This window comes from Castor canadensis, chromosome 6 (assembly GCF_047511655.1).
Source record: "Castor canadensis chromosome 6, mCasCan1.hap1v2, whole genome shotgun sequence".
NCBI classification, from domain to species: domain Eukaryota; kingdom Metazoa; phylum Chordata; class Mammalia; order Rodentia; family Castoridae; genus Castor; species Castor canadensis.
Genome location: NC_133391.1, coordinates 104,777,160 through 104,793,354, shown reverse-complemented (window position 1 = coordinate 104,793,354; position 16,195 = coordinate 104,777,160). Strand labels below are relative to the sequence as shown.

Here is a 16,195-nt window from a genome sequence, read left to right as displayed (position 1 = left end):
GGCACTGCTTTAGCTGTGTCCCACATAGTTGATGTGTTATATTTTAATTTTCATTCAATGTATTTTTGAAAATCTTTGTCAGAATATCGTAACATTTTTGTCATCTTGTTGATTATTTATTGATTGCCATTTTCATTCAGTTTAATATCTTCCTTGTTCTTAGTATAAGTAATTTTTCACTGAAACCTGGACATTTTTATATTGTTAGGAGACTCAAATTTTCTAATTTAGTTGTTTTTTCTTTGACGGTGTTCGGATAGAGGAGTGGAGACAGTCTCATTTCCTGTGGAGATAGAAGGCCAGATTCTCCTCTCAGCCTCCACTGACATCTGAGAGGGGAAAATTCAGCTTATTGCTGGGCAGAGGTAGGAGTCTGCACTTCCCACATGATCTCCATTGACACCCCTATGGTGACACTTTATTGTCTCTTCAAATTTTATTTTAATTTCATTGTAAAAGTTTGGCTCTATAGTGGGTTTCCTCTGATAAAGTCCCAGCAGGGATGGGAAGGATCCCTCATCACTGGCTGGTGAAGGTGGGTCTTCAGGCTTTCCAAGTGGTTCTCCATCTATACCATAGGGATATGCTCTGGTAACAGCACCACCCAGGCACAGGGTGTTGGAACCCCTTGTTACATTAAAAAAGGAGAAATCTGGGCTCTTCTTTAGTTCTTTGCTGATGGAGGTGGAAGTGTAGTCAGTTTTGTGGCCTTCTGCTGGGAATAGAGTGGTTATTACTTCCTTTAAAAAAAACACTTTTTTGGTGGTATCGAGGTTTTGAACTTGGCCTCATGCTTGCAAGGCAAGAGTGCTACCACTTGAGCCACACCCACAACCCCAATTACTTATGAAGTTTTTCAGTTTTGCTAGGCTAGTTCTTTTCTTATCCTTTGGTCAGAAATAACAGATCTTGTTGGGGGACTTAAAAAACATTTTGCACACAAGTATTTCCAATTTTTTGGATTCTGCTCTAAGTCTGGTATATATGCACTAAAAAGAAAACTCAGGCTGGGTATGATGGTGCACATCTATAATCCCAGATTCTTGGGAAGCTGAGATAAGAGGACCACAGGATCAACATATAAACTGGGCATGGTGGCATGTGCCTGTAATCCCACCTAGACAGGAGGCATAGGTAGGAGGATAGCATAGGTAGGAGGATAGCATAGGTAGGAGTCTGAAGCCAGCTGGGCAAAAAGCCTGTGACCCTATCTGAAAAAGAATAAAAGCAAAACGGGCTGAGATTGTTCTGCTCAGTGGTAGACCACTTTCCTAGTAAGCCTGTGGCCGTGAGTTCAAACTCCAGTACTGCTAAGAAGAAGAAAACCCAGGGAATTTACCGATATTATTCTTCAGGGCACTATAGTTTCTAGTCAGTCTACCTTTTCTCTCTCCAACTTTCAAAACCTTCTTATAGTTTTGTTGTATCTATAATACTCATTTTCACTTTATTTTATTTCTTAGGAGCAATAAATTAAAGAATATCTACTCCATTTTATCAGAAGGAGCCATGCTTGTTTTGTGTGTGGCAATATTACAGTTTTCTCATTTTCACATTTAACAAAGTCCCATTAGTTGTACCAATTTAGAAACAAGTATTCTATTATGCCAAGGTTTCAGCTGGAAAATTTAAAGTAAGACTTTCACTAAATGGCAGGTTAAACCAATGTGGGGAGTTCCTTCTGTGACCCTTTCTAGACTGACAATAATACAAATTAACTGTGTTACCAGTTGTGGCACTACATTGAATGTAGCACCAGTTTTGAATTTCAAGTAGAATGTTATTGTAGGGTATGTGTGATTTGTTTAAATCAAATGTGGTAAGATATACAGGCATGGAAAAGACTGTCGTGAAGGAAGTTTATACTCAGTTTCTCTGGGAACAGGAGACATGGGAAGAGGAAGGTAGGCCAGCTCAGGATTTACTGGTTTGAATACTTTTAGTGCACTCTGGGGCATAGGTGCTGTTTGCAGTTTCTGGTAAACTGACCCTGTGGTGATTAGGATAGGTAGTCAGTGGCTCAGATTATAATAGCCAGATAAAGTAGGTAGTTGCCTTAAGGGCTCTGAATTGTTTGGTTTGCGTATGAAAGAGGCACTAGCAGGAGAGTTGTTTACTATCTAGGAAATTAGCTAACACTGGGAGGAGCAATTCTCTCCTGTATGGGTAAGTCCCCTGGGTGTCACAGCATCAATAAAACAGAAAATTAAAAGGATGATTAATGCAAACATGTTGCACATTGAAAAATAACAGAATCTATTTAGGTAACACTCTGTAAAAGGAGAGGCTGTCTGCAGGGACTGCCATCATAAGGCATAAGAACCTTGATGATGCTTGTAAATTGGATCTGCCAGGGTCAGGTTAAAAATACTTCATGATTTCTTTTAATTGAGATTGGGTAATAACCACCGAAGAAGCTGCTATAACTATAAAATGGACTAGAAGTTCATCAGTCAATTAACTTTAGCAAGAATATTACAGCAAGCTGAACTCAATATGAGTCTTCTTTTGGTAGTAACTGATCCTTCTTCAATGGACAATCTGTGAAACCTCCAGTCAGGTCTGTAGTACTGTTAGCACTGAATCTATTTCAATATTGTCTCTTGTTTCCTAGTTCTGGGTTAAATGATGAATCCTCTAGTTTGCTCCCACTATTCAATACACTGTACTAGTGTCCAAATAGTCATTACTTTGTACATGGTCTGATACCTAGTTAAGAGAAATCTATGTCTTTTGCAGTTACTCACAATTCAGATTTCATGTAGCATTTTCCTCAAAAGTGTTTCTAAGATTTTTTTTCTTGACTTAACCTTTTTTATATTCCTTTAAACACAGATAGAGTATTATTTCAGTAGTATAGAATTTAGGAGTTATTTCAGACATCAGATGGAAATTTCATTTCCTAGGAATTGGAGGCAGAATGCTGTAGTGTAGGGTAAATTTCAAGGAACATAGAGCATGAGCTTTCTATCCCTCCACCTTCCCATACCTTAAATACAAGGTCAAAAGACTTGAACAAATAATCCTGCCTGAGGTTACCTCAAAATTTCTCTCCTTCCCTGAACCCTTGCACTACTTGCAAAATGACATATTTCACCCACCCAGACACATGTTCTCCCTTCCTGGAACCAGCTACCCAATGACATTTCTTTCCTCCTCCCTCCCTACTTAAGGACTTCACTTTACCACAACCACGTGCCCTTACTTTCAGATTCCTCTGGGCATAATTGGTGCCCCTCTGGCTTTTAATAAAGGCCTGTCCAGTCTGTTGAGGTCAGTTCTTTTTTTCTTTCTCATCTACTCTTGCTTTATTAAATAGTTTGAATCTAACATTTGGTGCTGAAACCCAGGAGGAGGGCCCCTGGCTTCAGGGCTGGGGTCTCCTTCCCTCCTTTCTTTTCACCCTTTACATCTCTCTCTCTCTCTCTCTTTGGCAGTTTTGGGGATTCAGTAAGCCCTCCAGGCTCACTTTGGCTAAATGGCAGCCAGTACTCGACCTGAGCTCAGTTGCTCTTTGGAAGGGAACAGCTTTCGCTGCCTCATTGCTATATGAGCGGTGCAGAGACCTCTTCAGGCCTCTTATTGGCATTGCTAGAAAACTCCAATCCACTCCACGCCTCTCTCTCTCTCTCTCTCTCTCTCTCTTTCTTTGCTCCCTTGACTGACCTCCAGACCAGAGAGCATTTGCCATTTGATCTCCACCATCCATCACCAGCCATATTTCTGCATATTTCCTGAGGTAAGGGCCTCTGGTCTCTCCCAAGTGGCTCCCTGGGACAGACTTCTTTCCTTTTCTGGACCCCAAGGTTTCCCTCCTGGTGGCTGATTCAGGACATTGGATTGCTCCCCAGGAGTTTTTCTTCCTGGCACTACCAGAATTAAGGGATACCCTGACAAGGTTGCTGCCCCAGCCCTTCCTCCATTACACTCCCATTATAGGTTCAGGCAAAAAAACTTCACTGTCTCTGCATACAAATCTGGCCTCAATATTCTTTAGACAACCAAAATCACTGGCCTGAATACAGGACTTTCGACCCCAAATCTCTTATGTGACCTCAATAACTTCCTCCAATGAAGTAGCAAGTGGTCAGAGGTTCTCTATATTTAAGCTTTCCATCTGCTCAGATCTTAACCTTCTCTCTGTATGTCTTGTTCTGTGTTTCAGCTTCTCCTCACCAAGACCCCAGGAAATGTCTTCCAAAAAATCACCCCCACTGTTAATTCAACTCCCCCTTCAAAGCCCCTACCCCCTTTCCTCTCAGATCTCGACCCAGCAAACAAACCCCTTCCTTACCTTTCTCAAGCCCTCCCCCCAACCCCATCCTTTTCACCCTACTCCCTCTTCCTGATTCACCCACCCAGCTCCTCCTCCTCTCCTTCAGCCCCTTCCCCCTCCTCACCCACTCTAAAGTCCAGCCCCAACCCTACATTTTCTCCATCAGAGAGGTGGCAGGAGCAGAGGGTACTGTCAGGGTCCATGTCCCTTATTCTAAAATATCAGAGAAATTACACAAGGACCACATGAACTGCCCCCTACCCTTTTAAAGCCTGCCTTACTGAGGTCATCACCAAGTACAGCAACTTAGACCTCACTACTCCCGTGGGGACTGTCTTTTTACATGTTCAATTTATTAGTCAATCAACCCCAGATATTTGAAAAAAGCTCCAAAAGCTAGAACCAGGACCCCAAACACCCCAGCAGGACTGCCTAAGTGCTGCTTTCAGAGTCTTTAATAACAGGGAGGACAAGGCCAAACAGGAGAAAGAAAAACATCTAAAGGTTAAATATCAACTGTTGGCCTCAGCTTTAAATTCCCAGGCTCCCAGACCATAGTTAGGCTCCCAGCCCAAGTCAATCCCACCGAGCCCCTACAGCTTCCCCAAGTGCATGCTTCTGCTTTGGCAATCCAAGGCATTGGGGTAAGACGTGCCCTAATCCCAGGCCTCCCTCCAAGCCATGTCCGACCTGCGGACAATGGGGGCACTAGAAAATGGACTGCCCCCAAGGCTGGACACCCCAGCCCTTGGTTCAGCCTATGAAACCAGTAACCTCCCCTACACCCAGCTTCTGGAATGAGCAGGCCTGGGCTCTCTCACCCCCACCACTCACAGTGGTATGTCCGAAGAGCCTAGGATCACAGTGACAGTGGCCGGCTGATCATTCACCTATGTGGTCGACTCCTGGGTGACTTTTTCCCTTCTCACTGAGTGGCATGGCCTCTCAATTAAGGGCTCCCAAACCATTATGGAAATTTCAGGAAAAATTGAGTATCCTCCTATAACTCCATCTGTTCTATGCACGTTTGGGACCTCACACTGACCCACTCCTTTCCTGTCATGGGTCAGTGCTCTATATCTCTCCTAGGGTGAGACCTCCTCCATAAGTTAGGAGCTTTCCTTTACATTCTCCCTCCTTGCCTCTGCCACCATGTTTGTTTTACAAGAAGTCTCTGGTGATAACCACTTGCTCCCTAAGTCTCTCCCTGATTCCCCAAGGGCTCTTGAACCAGACAACCCACTCATCAACCCTATTGTATGGAAGACAACCAAACCCCAGGTAGCCTCTCATCATAAACCATCCTATCTCCCTCAAAAGTCTGGCTTCCTACATCGACAGCCCCCAATATCTAAACATCCCTCTGAAATTCCACATTCCCTACCATCCACAATCTTCTGGTAAGGTGGAACACACGAATCGTACCTTAAAAACCACACTAACCAAACTGGCCATTGAAACCTACCTAGATTGGATTAACCTACTACCCTTAGCCCTCCTCAAAATAAGGGCCATGCCTAAGAAACCCCTCCAAATCAGCCTGTTTAGCATTCTCTATGGGCGACCTCTCCTCATACCAGGGCCTCTACCCTCTCCCCCAGCTACTCTGCCCCCACCACTGCTTCAGCCTCTCCTGTCTCACCTCAGAGCTGCCCTTTGGCACACTCAGATTCTCACTTTCCCCAGCTCTGCCCTCCACCGAGACCCCTTCTTCTATCAAAATAGGTGACTCTGTCTATCTCTCCACACATCACTGTAGCATTTTCCTAAAGCCCAAATAGACAGGACCATACAAAATTATCTTAGTCACAACCACAGCAGCCAAATTGAAAGAATACCCAACCTGGGCTCACATATCTAGACTTAAACTATACCCCCCTCATTCATATTGCTCCACCTTTACGGGTCCTACGTCCCTGAAGATTTCTTGCTTCCATCCATCCTGGAACACAAAGAAACCCCTAGCTAATGTTCTCTATTTCCCACTTTCTACAATTCCTAACTGTCCTTAGTATTGACCTTCAAAACCTCTATTCTCCTGTCTTCAACCTTTCTAACTCACAGACCCTAGATTTGCTTGAAGACTTGTGGCTCCAGGGAACTTTCCTCTGCTACACCCCAGACCAAATAACTTTCTATTCCCTTTGCCTTATACTCTTGTTGTTTTCTCACTAAGTGCCTCACTCTCACCAAGCAATGCACTATCATTGCTTCCTATCCTGAATTCCTCTGCATCATTATTGTTTAAAACTAACCCCTCCTGGCCAACATGCTGGATTTGCACTGGCCTCGACCACTCAATGGCTTTTGACTCCTGTACCCCCCGATGTCTGGACCACTTCCATCTTTGCTCTCTCCTTTCCAGACCCATTCTCACCCCAAGACTGTAGGATACTTCCTACCACCCTCTGCAACACCCATGTTTTCCTCCACCAAAAAACTGAAAGATGGGCAAGCCGGTAACCTCCACCAGCTCACCACAGGTACAACCATTCACCGTGGCACATACAAGCACCACCTTCAGCTCTTACCACCGAGAGATCAACACAGACCAGGCAAAACTTCTCAGTGAGATCACATCCTGGATCTGCCTGGAGTTAAAACTGGGAGTATTTTTCTTTCTCAGATATCAGGCTTACTTATGCTTGCCTGCTAACTGAACAGAAACCTGTACTCTGGCACACCTATTCCCCCCTTTATCCTGCACCACTGATGCCTCAGTCTTCCCCATACCCATCACTCATTTTTTGAGACAATGAAGTGCCAGCTCCCTCACTATCTTTGGAAGCCTCCCCGCATGGCTCCAGCCATTATCACCCCTCTCATTGTACTCTTGTTACAATTAAATTTCTTCCTTGCTTTATTAGCCTTCTGCAAAGATTTTTGATCACCATATCCCAGACCACAACATGTGAACAAGTCAAGACCATGCTCCTCCTCCAGATTTTAAGGGATCCCCATGCATCATCTGCACCCCTCAGTCAGCAGGAAGTAGCTAGAATATGATAATGCCACCCCTGCTCCTTCTTATATCCCTTTAGAGTTGGAATAATGGAAGGTTACAAAGACTTGAACAAATAACCCTGCCTTGAGGTTACCTCAAAATTTCTCTCCTACCCTGAACCCTTGCACTACTTGCAAAATGACATATTTCACCCACCCAGACACATAGACCAGAGAACAGAATAGTGAATATATATATATATATATATATATATATAGAGAGAGAGAGAGAGAGAGAGAGAGAGAGAGAGAGAGAGAGAATAGAGAATATATATACCCAAACTACTAACTTTTGACAAAGGCACAAGAGGACACAATGGGGAAAGGATAAATGGTGGTAAGAAAACTGAATTCCAAATGCAAAAGGACGAAACTGGACCACTATCATATACCATACACAAAAATCAACTCAAAATGGACAAAAATCCTAAATATAAGATGAGAAACTATAAAACTCCTGGAAGAGAAGGGAAAATATTTATAAACAATACATCTAATAAGTGATTTGTATCCAAAATTCATAAAGAGAAGACATAACTTAATAGTGGAAAATAAATAACCTCATTAAAGCATGGGCAAAAAACTGAGTAGACAGTTTTCCAAAGAAAGTTAAGAATGGCCAATGGGTCCCTAAAATGGTGCTCAATATTAATCATAAGGGAAATAGAATCAAAACCACTATGAGATATCATCTCATATCTACTAGAATGGCTATTATCAAAAGTCAAAAGGTAACAAATGTTGGCAGGGGTATGTAGAGAAAAGGAAATTCTGGTACACTGTTAGTGGTGATGTAGATTGATGTGGCCATTACAAAAACAGCATGGCGGTTTCTAAAAGAGATTCAAAGTATAACTACTATATGTCCCAGCAATACCTCTTCTGGGACTATGCCCCAAAGAAACAAAATCATCACTTAATAAAGATAATCTGCACTCCTGTGTTCATTGTGACATTAATTACAATAGCCAAGAACAGAAACAAACTAAGGGTCTATCAATGGAAACTTAAGTGGCTGCAGAAACTGTGGTATGCATATACAGGGGGAATATTCCTTTAAAAGAATACTATTCCACAAAAGGAATGAGATCTTATTATTTGCCACAGGATGGATGAACCTGAGGATATTACATTAAGTGAAAAAATACAGACACAGAAACAAAAATATTGCATGTTGTCACTTATATGTAGAATACAGAAAATTTCAAATATACATAGAACAAAACAGTGGTCATCAGGGATAAGTGGAGATAGGGAGGTGTAGCTCAAAGGATTCAGTCAGAGTTTACCAGAGAAACAGAAACAAGAAAATTGGGGGGGAGGGGAAGCATGGAGACAGAGAGACAGAGACAGAGCCATTATGAGAATTGTCTCATGAATTTTGGAGGAAGAGTCCCACAATAAGAGAGAGAAAATTTACCCTTCCTCTGGCCCACAAGGAATCAGATGTTACCTGCCCACATTGATGACTGAATCTTCTTCACTTAGTCTACATGCTAACCTTTTCCAAAAAGACCATACAGCTACACCCAGAAAGAACACTACACTAGAGATTTGTTGAATCAAGCTGACACATAAAACTAACCATCACAGAGACTAATGAAAATATTATATTTGAGTATCACATTTATGATATAAACAAGCAGTACAAAATTGAAGAACATTTACCATAGGAAATTTTTTTAACCATAGGAAATTTTAAAGTTTTTCTCTGTATTTCCAAAAATTCAGGAAAAAACTAGATTTTATGAATTAGGAACTAAAAGATGAGACACCACAGTAGAATAAGAAGAGAGTTGACTAGAAACTGAGTTATACAAAGAAAGATCAGGAATAAATTTTGAAAAATGTATCCATGGAATTGAAAACAGGATCATAACTAGTAAATTACAGTTATAGAAAAGTGTTTTGTTAAGAAGGAAGATTCACTAGGGCAAATAGGAAAATAAAATTATGTAAGAGAAGATCCTAGCAATAAAAGGCACAGAACAGAGAGGCAACAAATAAAAGTGAAGTGAAACTTCATATCTTTTTTTAGCAGTGCTGGAGTTTGAACTCAGAGCCTTGTGGGCAGGTGCTCTACCCCTAGGACCACACTCCCAGCCCAAGCTTCATACCTAATAGAAGAAAATTTCTCATCTGAAAGATTGGTGTGGTTCAAATGGTGTGGTTCAATATATCAAATGGGCTTGTTTCATAGGAAGCACTTAATAAGAGACATTACTATGTAAAAAATGACGTTGGTGTTTTGATGGGGTTTGCGTTGACTCTGTAGATTGCTTTTAGTATTCTAGCTATTTTCTGCCAATCCATAAACATGTGAAGTCTTTCCATCTTCTGGTACATTCTTCAGTTTCTTTCTTCAAAGTTTTATTGTTTTCATTATAGAAGTCTTTCACTTCCTTAGATTCATCCTTAGACATTTAGTTTTTTTGAGACTATTATGAATAAGATTGTTTTCCTGATTCTTTCTCAGCCTTTTCATTATTAATATATAGAAAAGCTACTGGTTTTTTCTTTTTCTTTTTTTTTTTTTTTTTTGGCAGTCTGGGCTTTGAACTCAGGTCCTCACACTTGCTAGGTAGGTGCTCTACCACTTGAACCACCCCACCAGCCCAGACCTTTTTGTGCTGATATTTTTGAGATAGGGTCTCACAAACTATTTGCCTGGGCTAGTCTCAAACTGTGATCCTCCTGATCTCTGCCTCCTGAGTCGCTAGGCTTACAGACTGCTCAGTGAGCCACCAGTGCCTAGCTGCTACTGATTTCTGAGTGTTGACTTTTTATTCTGCTATTTTCCTGGAAGAGTTTTTTGGTGGAGTCTTTAGGGTCTTTTAGGTAAAGGTTCATATCATCTGCAAAATAAGAATAATTTGACTTGTTCTTCTCCTATTTGTATTCCTTTTCTTTCTTTCTTTTGCCTTATTGCTCTGGCTAAGTTCAAGCAGTGTATTGAATAAAAGTGGAGAGATTAGGACTCTTGTCTTATTCCTCACTTTAGAGGAAATGGCTTCAGTTTTTTGATGCTTAGTATGATGTTAGCTATAAGTTTATTATATATAGACTTTATTATATTGAGTTATAAAACTTCTATTACTCTTATCTTCAAAGGCTTTTTATCATGAGCGGATATTTTGTCAGATGTTTTTTCTACATCTATTGAGATGATCACTTATACATTGTCCTAAAATTCATATGGAAGCACAAAAGACCCCAAATAACCAAAGCAATTCTGAACAAAAGAAGCAATGCTGTAGGTATCACAATATCTGATTTCAAATTATATTACGGAGCCATAGTAACAAAAACATCATGGTACTGGCACAAAAACAGACATATACAACAATGAAATATAAGATTCAGAAATAAGCCCACACAGCAACAGCCATCTGATCAATGATAAAGGTGCCAAAAAAATACATCGGAACAAAGATAGTCTCTTCAATAAATGGCATTGTGGAAAATAGATACCAAAATATAGAAGACTGAAGTTCGATCTCTATGTCTCAAACTATAAAAAGGTAAATTGAAAATGGATCAAAGATCTTATTATAAGATCTGAAACTTTAAAACTATTCCTGGAAAACACTTGAAGATAGAGGCATAGGTAATGCCTTTCTGAATAAGACTCCAATTGCTCAGGAAATAAGAGCAAGAATTAACAAATGGGATTGCATCAAGTTAAAAAGCTTCTGCACAGCAAAGAAAATAATTACCGGAATCAAGTGACAACTTAAGAATGGGAGAAAATCTTTGTCAGCTAGTCATCAAATAAAGCATTAATATCCAAAATATAAAAAGAGTTCCAAAAATTAAAGACCAAAAAGAACTAGCAATTCAATTAATAAATGAGCAAACAAATTAAGCACACAATTCTCAAAAGAAGTACAAATTGCCAATAAACACACAAATAAATGCTCAACACCTTTAGTTATAAAGGAATGCAAATCAAAATGGCATTGAGGTTCCATTTCCCTCCAATCAGATGACAAACATCAAGAAAACAACAACAACAAATGCTAGTGAGGATGAATGGAAAAAGGAACCCTAATATACTATTGGAGGGAATGTTAATTAATTCAACCAGGAAATAAGTATGAAGATTCCTCAAAAAACTAAAAATGGAAAAAAGCACAAAAAAATGAAACTGTGCTGTGGTCTTACTATATCATTCCTGGGCATAAGTACAAAGGAATGTAATTCAGTATACACACCCATGTTCATAGCAGTACTATTCACAATAGTCAAACTTTGGAATCAGCCTACATGTCCATCACCTGATGAATGGATAACAAAAATGTGGTGTATATACACAATCGAGTAACATTCAGTTATAAAGAAGAATGAAATAATGTCATTTGCAGGAAAATGGATGGAACTGGAAATCATTATGTTAACGGAAAGAAGCCAGACTAAGAAACACAAATATCGTATGTTTACTCTCATATGCAGAATCTAGATCTAAAAGCAAAAAGAAAGAAAGAAAAATGACATTAATGCAAAACAGGGGAACTCTTTGGGGGTGGGAAGCAGTGGGAGGAAAGGAGGGCAAAAGGAGAGGGTGATAGGGAGATGAATATGACTGCATTATTTATATGCATGTATGGAAATAGTATAATGAAACCCATTGGAATTGTTTAAAAAGAAGGAGAGGTTAGATAAGAAAGAATCATAGAAGGGGAGAACTTGATAAAGCACATTATATGCATGTATGAAAATACCACAATGAAACTGCTCTGTACAATTAATGTACACTAATAAAAAATTTTTAGAAAGCCCAAAGTGGAAGGACGATCCTGGAGGAAAAAAGAAGACATCACTATGAAAAGTGATTACTATTTAAATGTGCTTTCATGACTTTGGAGACTTTCAAAAAAAAAAGAAAGATCCTTACAGGTACCAGAAAGTGAAGCAGAATTTGCATGAGGCATGGGCTTGCCGTGGATACTTATAACAAGAAATTTAAACACCTCATAATAAATTAAAAGAAAATAGAGAAACATCTACAATCCTGGGGGGGGGGAGGGGGAATTCAAGAGTTCCAGAGAAGCTGGGTGCTGGTGACTCATGCCATGCTTGTAATCCTAGCCACTTGGGAGGCTGAGATCTGGAGGATCAAAATTGGAGGCCAGCCCAGGCAAATAGTTTGAGGGACCCTATCTCCAGGATAACGAGACCAAAATGAACTGGAGGCATGGCTCAAATAATAGAGTATCTGCCTAGCAAGTGTGAAGCTCTGAGTTGAAACCCCAGTCCCACCAAAAACAAAAAAGGAAATCTACAAAAAAGCAAACTTATTACTCATATATGAGACAGCAGAAATAAGTCTCAGTTGCAGAAGGCCTAAAACCATACATATGTTACTAATCAATTCCCCTTAAATGATATGGATACATTTCAGATAAAGGAATAATAAAACAAATATGAGACTCAATAATAGTATTAAAGGATTATTTGTAAATACTGAAGACAATGATATCCAGAGTTAAATTAGTGAAAATATTTTATGTGTTTTCAATAAAAGAAAATCAAGATCACCATATTAAAAAAGAGTCAGTGTATAAACAATTTAGCAGAAATCTGGTTTTGAGTGGATGGGAATACTGATTTCTTCATATCACATTTTTTTATTTTATTCAACAACTAATCATTAAGGAAATATGGGTTCAATTATTTAATGTGATGGTAGCCATTGTAGAATAATAAAATGGATACTATCAGAATTATAAGAAAAAAGCATATAATTTTAACTTTTTGTGTTACTAGGTATTGAAATATGAAAGAAGCATAAAAACATAATCAAAATGATGACACATTAACATCTGCAAAGATTTGGCTATGAAAATAATTATCAAGGGGTTAAATTTTTCAATTTTCTAATTATGATATACTGTAAGAACTTTTGTAAATGTCACAATGTACCACCAGTATAACAATAATAAAAATAAATTAAATTTTTTTCAATTAAAAATAAATATTTTTAGGTTGAGTCATATGCTCTTAACAAAAGAATATTTAAAAGTAAAATAGCTATTTTTTTACAACAAAATGTAAAAAGCAGAGCTATAAATGTAAGAGACAGTAGCAATTCCATTAGTATTTTATATGTTTAGTAGGTCAAACATAATAATTTTGATGGTATCTGAACAGCATACTTTTTAATATTAAGTAAACACAAACACACAGAATTAAAATATTGGTATCCCATGAACAGAGGATATTCTTTTCAGAATCCACAAACAAATTCATAATAAACTAGAGCACAAAAAAACCCCTAATGATTTTTAAAAGAAAATGATAGACATTTTGTTCTTTCACTACAAAAGAATAACACTTAAAATAAATAACAGAAGATTATATAAGAACAAACACTGAAATCTTGGATCTATGAATGTTCTAAATACTTACCAGGTTAAAAGGATATCAATAGTGGAGTAACAAAATGCCTTAAAACAAATAGAAATATGCTGCTCTTTGAATTTTTCTGTACATTTGAAGGTTTTCATAACAAAGGGTTTTGAAAACCACAGTGTGAGAACTTCATAAATTGAGTACTCTCATTCTGTCTACCCTTGTGAAGGCAAAGTGTTTCATGGTGACATTTGGCATCTCTCAGGATGAGAACAAATTCCATGGTGAATATTAACTGGAAGAACTGTGTACTTTGAAATACTTTGGAACATCACTCCTGGCAGCACCTTGGAGATTTATTTTTTTCTAATTTATGCTCACAAAGTCTGGACTTCAAAAGTATGTGGCCATTCAAACCACTTATATACTTTAATACAAGTCCTATAATAGGAGTTATTCATGTGGCTATTTGAAGCCTGGTGGTCTAATCCTCTCATATGGTAGTGTGCTTTTCTGAGTCAGAAGTCAACATTAAGTAGGCTCACTGAGTTAATTTAGGCTCTGTACGATTCATTCCTTAGCCAGTCACTGCAAACTACACTGTGATTGGGGTAAGTGGAAAGGAAAGTGTCAGAGATCTACTTTAGGATGGAATTAAAATCTTAAATCTGTAGGGCTATCTTGCTCAGAAGAACATGTACCCTTTAGGATTTAAATGCTATTTCCAAAAGATCAGGACAACTTGACTTTTTTTCCCCTTTAATTTGTAGATGTAGGACTAAATGGTAAAGTTACAGATGAATGGTAAGTTGAGCATCCTCTGGATTCAGTTGGTAGAGGATTACCACTAGTGATTCAGGTAAGCAAATATTTTTGAGACTTCCAGTCTCAAAACTTTTCCTTGACTTGGCCAGTATTAAATGCAATTCCCTGATCTGGGTATGGTGGTGCATGCCTGTAATCCCAGCACACATGAGACTGAGGTAAGAGAATCAGTAGTTCAAGGCCAGCCTGGGGTACATAGTGACTTCCAGGCCAGTCTGGTTTACAGTTAGACCCAGTCTCAAAAGAAAAAAAAAACTAGTTTCAAATCTTTGATAGAAATTTCTGTGGCAGGTACTACTTCAATTACTTTATTTTCTTTTTAACCTTACTTTTCTTCCCTATTTTAACCAATAAACCTCATTACATAATTTAAAAAATTAGCAGCTTTTAAGTGGTTGAATAGAGAGAAGTAAAGAATATCTTTTGAGAATCTGGAAATGTGATCAACTTAAATCTTGCAGCCAAAAATTATTCTCAAATAGTGTAATTTTAAAAATTCAGTTTAGACGGCTCATTCAGCAATTATTAGTTATTGCTTTCACTAATAATGCCAGGGTAATAAAAGTTAATCGTGGACACATCAAAATTTTCACTTACAGGCGTTTCTTTTGGTTTTTTTGTGTGTGTTGTTTGCTTTGTGTCATTTATCTGGATTCTAGATGAATGTCCAAATTCAGTGTTGAGAGCAGAGACCTAATGAACTATATCCTTAGAAGTGTTCTCCCTCTAGTGAAGTCTAATACATTGATAAAGTATTACTGCCTCAGGGAAAGAAAATTTTTATCCCAATAATTAAAATAATTTGGTAGCAGAATAGTTAAGTATTGGTGCGTCCATTAGTCTCACCCTTTAAAATGAGATAAGAAAGAATAAAATTTCTTTGTTAAATACCCTCTGTCAATCTCCCCAGGTTGGAAAAGAAAAGTATAAATATTTAAAGATGACATTAAATATTTTACAGACCACATATGTATTTATTTTTATGTTGTTGAACTTAAAATGAGATAATATACTGTAAATAAAATTATATCCTGTGAAAATATTTGCCTATCCTCTACCCCATTCTCCACAATATCTTTTCTGCTTTTATAGTATAACCTCTAAAAAGAAATCACTATTCTTGTTCACTCATGGTATATCCTAGGATGAATGCTTTGATTTCATCTTCAGGGAAAGAAAGAAAAGAATTAAGCAATAGAATTTTAATAACAGAATATATTTCCTTACACTTTATTCCAGTTCTGTTTTAACAAAATTTTACAAAAGACATACCTCATAAAAATATATGATTATGTATGTTTTAAGTAAGATGGCAGAAGTCTGCATACATGAGAAAAATAAAAGATTCTGAAAGAATGCTTCATCTTGGAACATTTGAATTAAGGCTGAAATGTGTATTTTGATGATAGAAAAATGACCCTGAACTACCAAACTTATGCACAAAACATCACTATGCCGATCTCTTTGTTCTGCCCTAGTCACTGCATTTGAGGTTGATTTATATGTTAAAACAAGCAGTGTATTCATTTGCTTTTAACTTCTCTTCTACTTCTCTTTTGAGTTAGCCGGGGGTCACCTATGTTGTGGCATTTCTGGTTTAGGAACTTTCTCTTCTGTTAATTGCATTTTATTCCTGTATCCCTTGCCCAGGTTTTGTATATAAGCTAAATCTTTAAATATCCATAGGGAAGTGAAAAAAAAAAAAAACCCACAGAATACCCCAGAAAACAGATGAAATAG

General features: G+C 38.2%; 1 long non-coding RNA gene across 1 annotated transcript in view; it reads right to left on the bottom strand.

The window, feature by feature from the left end:
- Positions 1-13,848, bottom strand: part of LOC141424175 (uncharacterized) — a 57,347-nt gene extending 43,499 nt beyond the window's left edge. The window contains exon 1 of the long non-coding RNA XR_012449122.1: positions 13,688-13,848. This is a non-coding gene — a long non-coding RNA (uncharacterized lncRNA). The remainder of the gene's footprint in view (positions 1-13,687) is intronic.
- Between the last annotated feature and the right edge of the window lie 2,347 nt (positions 13,849-16,195).